At 47.3% G+C, this 7,681-nt stretch overlaps 2 long non-coding RNA genes and 1 pseudogene across 3 annotated transcripts; 2 read left to right on the top strand and 1 right to left on the bottom strand.

The window, feature by feature from the left end:
• The first annotated feature begins 416 nt into the window (after positions 1 to 416).
• Positions 417 to 5,084, top strand: LOC123148075 (uncharacterized). The gene is made up of 2 exons (XR_006473640.1): positions 417 to 626; positions 2,459 to 5,084. It is a non-coding gene; the product is annotated as an uncharacterized lncRNA (long non-coding RNA).
• On the bottom strand, positions 623 to 4,640 carry LOC123148072 (probable LRR receptor-like serine/threonine-protein kinase At3g47570; annotated as a pseudogene).
• Positions 5,085 to 5,368: 284 nt separating the features above from the next.
• On the top strand, positions 5,369 to 6,327 carry LOC123148073 (uncharacterized). Of its 2 annotated transcripts, none has more exons than XR_006473639.1 (2): positions 5,369 to 5,962; positions 6,050 to 6,327. It is a non-coding gene; the product is annotated as an uncharacterized lncRNA (long non-coding RNA). The 2 variants fall into 2 exon arrangements; XR_006473638.1 differs by having other exon boundaries at positions 6,089 to 6,327.
• The last annotated feature ends 1,354 nt before the right edge of the window (positions 6,328 to 7,681 follow it).

A 7,681-nucleotide genomic window follows, 5' to 3' on the forward strand; every position in this document is an offset into this window, starting at 1 on the left:
GGCGTGCTAGCTGCTCGCTCTCTCTGGCACGAGAGGAAAATGAATGACGCCTAAGAGCTGTTTGATGGAATGCCTCAAAGAGAGATATTTGGGAAGAAGATGACCGTCTAGTCATTGACAGGTGGGGTCTGTATCTCGTTTGCCACATCAGTTAGTCAAAGCGTTTAGTCGTCGCCACGTCAGCCCAACATGTGGGACCAACTTGTCGGTTTCGCTGTTTTCACAAGCTCATCAGACTATCAGTGCTCCGCATTACAGATTAGTCTTATTGTTGGTGGTTTTTTGTGCCATGCCTCAAATGTGGTACTAATCTATTTCCGTAGCCCATAATATGGTGATTTTGGGTAAATAACTCCCGCCGGCGCGTCGAAGCCACAACCCCCGCCGGCGCACCCCACGGCCCCACCAGCCACCAACGAGACGGGGCAAGGGGAAGCAACTCGGAACGGCTTTCGGCCGAGAGGGGAAAGGCGGCCCGTCGGAGGAGGTGGCTCATCATCTGGATGGGATCCATTGCTCCTTCATTCCTCTGGCCCCTCGTCCACGCGCGCGTCCGCCCTCCGCACCGAGGCACTCAGGGGCAGCCGGAATCCTTCCACCGCATCCCTCGCCCCTCCTTGGCCGAGGTAAGCTGCTCTTTGATTTGTGTAAGGAACAATGCGATACCGATGCACACGCACCCCAATTTTCAGGTCTAACAATTTGGTTTGATATTACCACTATGCAAGTTTAACATCTCCAGGGCGTTGACTCATATAGTCGGGCTTAAAGTACTTTTAGTATAGGAGTATTACTCCACATTGTTAGGTGTAGCTGTGTAGGGATAGAAATTAGCCAAGACAAAACAAAAGTTCCTGTCATGAGCTTTATTTACTATGGGTTGAACCACATTATACATACACTACAAACATAGATTTACCAGTGAAGTGGAAGACAATTCACAACATAACACGGCTGCAACCAAGAAAAAAAATCCTTATGTAGAGCAAACAAGACGTAAGCCGTCATGAACCAGCAACATGTGAGCAATGAAACAGCTCTACTTCTGCTCAGCCCTGGAGTGCTGAAAATGCTTCTTTGATCGCGATGACCTCAATGTAAACATCCTGCATTGCGGGGCGATCTTTAGGTATCTCCGCGGCGCACAGGAGGCCAATCTTAACGAGCTCGATGATGCAGCTCATTATTCCAGCCATTTGATGATGATTTTCCTGGCCTAAAGTACCTCCTGCTTCTTCGTCTTGGTCCCCATAATATGGAGCGATTCTAGGATCAAGAATCTCGCCAATCTTTTCTGGAAATGATTTTTTGACAAATTTGTAAAGGCTCAGGCCATCTTTAAAGATCTCATCAGTTGGGCGCTTTCCTGTGAGCATTTCTAAGACGATGACTCCAAAACTGTAGACATCACCCTCAGTGGAGATTTTGCTCCCAAAGCCATATTCTGCAATATGTGTAGTTATTGAAACCGTTAATTAATACAACATAATTTGACCACATGAATCAAAGGTTTTCTGTGGAAAAGAAAGTAAAATTTTCATATCCACAAGAGCCTACAAGTTATTCTCGAAAAATGTACCATGCTCAGTTGAGAAAATTGTTACCTGGTGCAATGTATCCAACTGATCCTCTTGGTCCCACTAAGCTTGTAGAACCACCGATGCTCGAATAAGAATAATTGCGTAGGAACTTAGCCAATCCGAAGTCACCAACACATGCGCCCATGACGTCATTTAGAAGGACATTGCTGGGCTTCAGATCACAATGGACCATAGGAGGCATGCAGTTGTTATGAAGGTAATCCAAAGCAGCAGCTATGTCCACTGCTATTGCTAGTCTTGAATATAAACTCAATGGCCTTCTCAGGTGATGCTCGTGGAATGTTGGATAGAGCCAACTTTCGAGGTCGCCATTTACCTTATATTCAAGAACAAGAGCTTTGAACTCATTTCCTGTTGGATCACTTGTTGAGCATACAGTGATCACCCGTACAAGATTACGATGACGCGTGTTTCTCAGGGCCTCACACTCATCGAGGAAGCTCTTTGTTGCTCCAAGTTGATCAAGTTTGAAAACTTTGATAGCAACTTCATGTACTTCGGACTCAATTCTACCTTTGTACACGGACCCATATTTTCCTGAACCAACCAAGTTGTCTAAAGAGAAACCATTTGCTGCTTTCAATAAATCAGCATATGTAAACTTCTGTAACTTTTCAAAGGATGGATGAGCTGCTTGTGTGACTTTCTTTCTCTTTTTCCAAATAATTACTCCGAAGCATGATACCAGGACCAAAAAAAGAGCAGTAAATCCTACTATCTTTAAGATGTTGGAGGTGTGCCTTTGTTTGGATGTTTCTGCATTGCAAAGTGGCAACTGTAGCAATGGGGTGCTCCACATAGCTTCTTGTTTCCTTGAATGAACACATTGCTTCCATTCTGAAATATTCCATCTGCAGGTACTGATCCTTCGAGGTTGTTGAAGGACAAATTGAGAAGCTTCATAGACTTGAAGAGCTTCAAGAATTCAGGGATTTCACCTGTTAAGTTGTTCTGAGATAGGTCCATCACAGTGATGCCTCTCAAATTCACAAAAGATTGAGGGATTCTTCCATGAAGATGGTTGCCCTCCATGTGGAGTGACTCCAATTGGACGCACTGACCCAGAGTAGATGGTATCTGACCAGACAGTTGGTTATAGGAGATATTCAGTGGACCGAGATTGATCAACTCGCCAATCTCCATTGGTATTTCTCCAGAGAGTTGGTTGTGAGACAAGTCCAAACCTTCAGAAAGGTCGGAAAGAGTAAAGAGCTCCTTTGGTATGCTTCCGTTGAAGCTGTTACAAGAGAGGTTCAATATGTGCAGTTTTTTGCAGTCTCCTAAAGCTCCTGGGATTGGGCCACTCAAACTGTTTTCTTGTAAGTAAAGCTCACTCAATTGACTCAAATTACCAACTGAAAGTGGGATCTGTCCAGAAAATTTGTTCTGGGACAAGCTTAAGACAAACAAGTTGGGAAGATTTCCAATTGATTCAGGAAGATTCCCGGTAAGCAAATTCCGTTCCATGTAAAGAAGCTTGAGGCCTGTGAGGTGCTCTATCTCATGTGGTATGGTGCCAGAAATTTTATTTGATCTTAGTAACAGTACCTCTATGCTCTTTGAAAGGCCTGCAACGGCACTCGGCAAGACTCCTTGAAGGATTTTTACATCCAAGCGTAAGTTCACCAGTTGTGTGCAATTTGTCAACGAGGATAGGAAAGACCAGTCTCCTGCTTCAAGTTGATTCTTGCCTAGATTCAGATCGACTAGGCTGGGTAAAGTCCCAAAAGATGGAATGCTGCCATAGAATGCATTATTGCGGAGGTTGATCACCTGGAGATTGGCTGTGTTTGCTAGTGAAGTGGGGATTTGGCCTTGGAACCAGTTTCCTTGCATAATCAAAGTTTGGATGCTTGGAAGGGTATATCCAATGTTGTGTGGAAGCTCCCCTACAAGATTGTTTGTAGCCATGCCAAGGTATGAGAGTGCTGACATGTTGTAAAGAGAGGCTGGGACACTCCCTGTCAAAAAGTTATAAGTGATGTCTAGTATTTCCAGGTTTTGAATTTCATCTATACTCATGGGGATGTTACCTTCGAAATTATTATCTCCAAGCAAGAGCCAGCGAAGGGACGAAAAGTTCCCTATAAAGGAAGGTATGGTGCCAGAAAGATTATTTGATTGCAAGATAAGATACTGCAAGGGTGAGTCAATGTTCAACAAGGCTGGTATGGACCCAGCAAAGCTGTTTGTTCCCAGTAATAACTTTTGAAGTGACGTACTGTTAAACAGTGCAGGAGGAATCTCTCCACTCAGGTGATTGTTTGATAAGGCCAAAAGTTGAAGTGAGGAACTATTAGCTAGGAGAGGCGGGATAGGTCCTGTGAGGCTATTGTTCGTGAGAACAACAGAGTGAAGAGAAGAGCTGCTTCCAAGTGAACGTGGAATGCTGCCCGTCAGACTATTTGTAGCAAGACGTAAAACTGCAAGGTTTCGGAGCATCCCCAACCCTTCTGGGATACCTCCACTGAGCTTGTTGTGACCCAAACTGAGCTGCTGCATATCTGAGCATTGGCTCAGGCTTGGGGGGATCACACCATCAAGGGAGTTGCTTCCAAGATCAATAGCTTGAAGGTGAACGCATGAAGACAGAGTGCTTGGGATCCTGCCAGTAAGATTGTTTGTGCTGAGGTTAAGGTACCACAGCCTATTTAGTTGCCCAAGTTCAGGTGGTATTTGGCCAGTAAGTTGATTGTTGGGGATGTGGATTTTTGTGAGGAAAGTGAGATTGCCGATACATGGTGGTATCTGTCCATCGAGGTCAAGTGACTCGAGGTCCAGTGCAGTGACACGAGATGCATGTCTCTTGCTGCAAGTAACACCGGACCAACTGCAGAATTGCAGTGAGTCATTTTTCCATGAGGCCAGGAGTCTAGCAGAGGTCGTGAGATGGAGTTTAAGGCAGCGGAGAGCATGGAGGTCGGTGTTAGAATCATTTTGGGGTGCTATAGAATCTAATGAAGATGCATAAACAAGGGAGCAGAGGACAAGGACCAGGGGAAGTGAGGAACTGAGAGTGCCCAGAGCCTGAGTAGACATGTAATTTCTATCACACACGCTTCGACAGTTTAGTTGAGGAACGGACTGACGACCGGTCAAGCTCGTGGAACAAGAAGGCAATGGAGAACTCACTTGAGAGCTGCAATGCGCTGTGGTCGTCCTCTCGCGACACCCCGGGATGGAGTTTGAGGCACTGAAGGGCTTGCAAGTCGGTCTGAGGATCATTCTGCAGCGCTGCAGCACCTAATGAAGGCGGCCTTGTGTTGAATAATCAACCAGGCCTTCAGCCAATCAAGCATCAGTTTAGATTATTCTTCCAATTCAACTTTGAGATGGTCAAATTACATGATGGTCAAACGGACATTCATATTTATATTCTACTGTACTGTACTGTGTGAAGACGTACTCAAGGCACCACTTGCTGGTGGGGGTTGGAAGTTGGAGTCCAAACTACATAATGATGCATGAATTAAGGAATCCAAATAAGACCATTTCAACTCAGTCACTTAAACTCCCTAAATGCTATACTATAGGAGTCCAAACTCGCCTAAAAATAATCTTCCAACAAGCTGCATATTACCAGTTCAAACTCGGTGAGCACGCGCGTTGTTGCTCTCTCTTCCTCATGCTACAATAGGAGTAGAACATCACATTGGTGTTTCTCAATCTCCACTAGCAATGTGGAGCTAAACTCTGTGCATAGAACAACCAGCCATTGGGTTGGGTTAGGTGGGGGTGGTGTCCGGACTGATGCGGGAGGTTTGAGGATCGGCGTTGGAGATGCCCTAAGGCGCCGATTTGTACAACTATTGAACCAAATTGCACATCCAGGACAGGGAATCCACTTCCACACGTATGTCAGCATGTCAACTGGCATGCCTCTGAGACTTGGAACGAATAGATCACAAGAGCGAAAGAGACATTTCTAATGAATGATGTGGACTGAACAACAGTCGACAGAAGCAAGATCTCGGGCTCTTAACTTGGCGAAGATCCATGCAGACTTTTCCGTGCCATATGCGATAAGAGGCGACGAAGTCCGGGGTGGTTGCACCCTAAGTCACTCTCATGATCCACAGGTTACAGTCAACGAAGATTTTAATTCTCCCTATCTTCTGGCCGCCCCAGTCAGCAGAGTTCATCATGATCTTTCTCCCCCAAGAAAGAAAGGCATACCTTTTGGAGCGTTATATATAGGTGCTGAAAGCATTGCGGCATGGCAACTCACGGAGGAGCGCGTCGCCAATCCGGGAAGATGCTGCCCGACTGTCGCCGCCTGCTTGCTCGGCTTCTCGCCCTCCTCGCGCTGCTGCTGCTGATCGTCGGTGTACATGGCCGTATAGGATTGAACTGCGGCAGTCGTAAGTATGCCGTGCATTCGTTGTTCTTTTAACTTCCCACGCCTGCATGTCGTGTTGAGAATACGTCCTAGTATACTCTCTTTTCAGATGGCCTGATGTGGAGTACTACTTTGAACATCGTCGCAGAGAACCCAAACGGCTGCACAGGTCTGCCCTCTCCAGACTGTCCAGACTGTGGATAGCAGCAGGTCTCCCTCCGAAGCATATGCCGACGCCGATGACATCTCAGGATGTTCTGTATCGTTCTACAAGAGTTGATTTTGTTTCTGTATGGTAGTAAGAGAGATATGAAGGTCACAATCATTTGCTTGCTTACGGAATGTTAGGGAAACAAGGATAGCTGAATATAAGACACAATTCATCAATGAGCTTGCGTTGTGAATACTATTACTCGGTCCCATGATGTAAGACGTTTTTGCAGACTATAACATGGCTTGCAAAAACATCTTACATTATAAGACGGAGGGAATAAAAGGCATTTACAATGACTAGTTGCCTTGCAAAAACATCTTACATTATAAGACGGAGAGAGTAAAAGGCATTTACAATGACTAGTTGAGTGCCCGTGCTTTGCCACAGAACACCAAAGTTATATGTCGCTCATCATAATTGCTGGCTGCAGTCTCTAATCCAACCTTGTTGTCTTGCCACCATCGTAATCAATCCCTCTTGAAATAGGCTTTCGTCCCGCTTTATATATAAAACAACATTCAAAAAAGTACACGGCCGAACGATACAAGATGGTGAGGTGGCGCTCTTACAAAGTCAATCCTGAGATAACCGGCAGAACAGAACGCACGCGACTATACTACCAGCGGAAAGAGCACGAAAAGGATTAAACACACCCCACGCTACGACATAGCACACCTAAGCTCCGTGACAATGCCCCAAGATGGAGAACGGCGCAGAGGGTCGCCGCTGCCGAGTTCACACGGACAAAGATCTTCACCCGGAGCCTTGACACGGAAAGAAGAACCACAACGACGTCTTCAAGAAGAGCGCGACACCAAGGCATGGAGCTTTCGCTCGGCAACTCACCCGTGCCACCACGAGACCGCTATGAGGAACACGACGGAGTCAGATCCCCAGGTCCGGATCAGGACGCCTCCCTCCGAGAGAGAAGGCGCGTCCGAGCTACCCGTCGCAACACCTCCCGTTGCCCACACAACCCAGGAGGGGAGCCACCCCTACAACAATGATGCCCGCCGAAGAGCAACCATGCGAACCGCCATCCGAAGCCGTCGCCCCGGCATCCCTGTCACGAGATAGCATGCGCCGCTCACATCACAATGCACTCAACCATGTTAGGAAGAGCGACGATAGACCATCTACTCCTAGCCCGACATCTGTCCCCGAGTCTGGGTCGGCGCCTCCATCGTAGGAGGCACCAACACCTGCGTCCCTAGCCAATCCCGATGGACCGGGAGAGACACGACTCTGAGACTGCTGACGGCCGCTGGTGAGCCAACCCTAGCCCTTGTCCAAGCGAGCTCAAACGACGCCATGTCCGTGGTCACTAGCGCCGATCCGTGCACCGACGCAATGCTAACACGACCACTACCATCGAGCAGCATACCCGAGAGGAGACCCGCGAGCACATCCCAAGCCAAGCCTTACCTTTCCTACCCGAAGCACTTGCTCCAATCCGCCATGGGCCCTGACCTGGCCCGCCCGAGCACGAACCTAGATCTGAAGCTACCTCGTCATGCGTGCAGCTGG

This window comes from Triticum aestivum, chromosome 7A (assembly GCF_018294505.1).
Source record: "Triticum aestivum cultivar Chinese Spring chromosome 7A, IWGSC CS RefSeq v2.1, whole genome shotgun sequence".
Lineage (NCBI taxonomy): Eukaryota > Viridiplantae > Streptophyta > Magnoliopsida > Poales > Poaceae > Triticum > Triticum aestivum.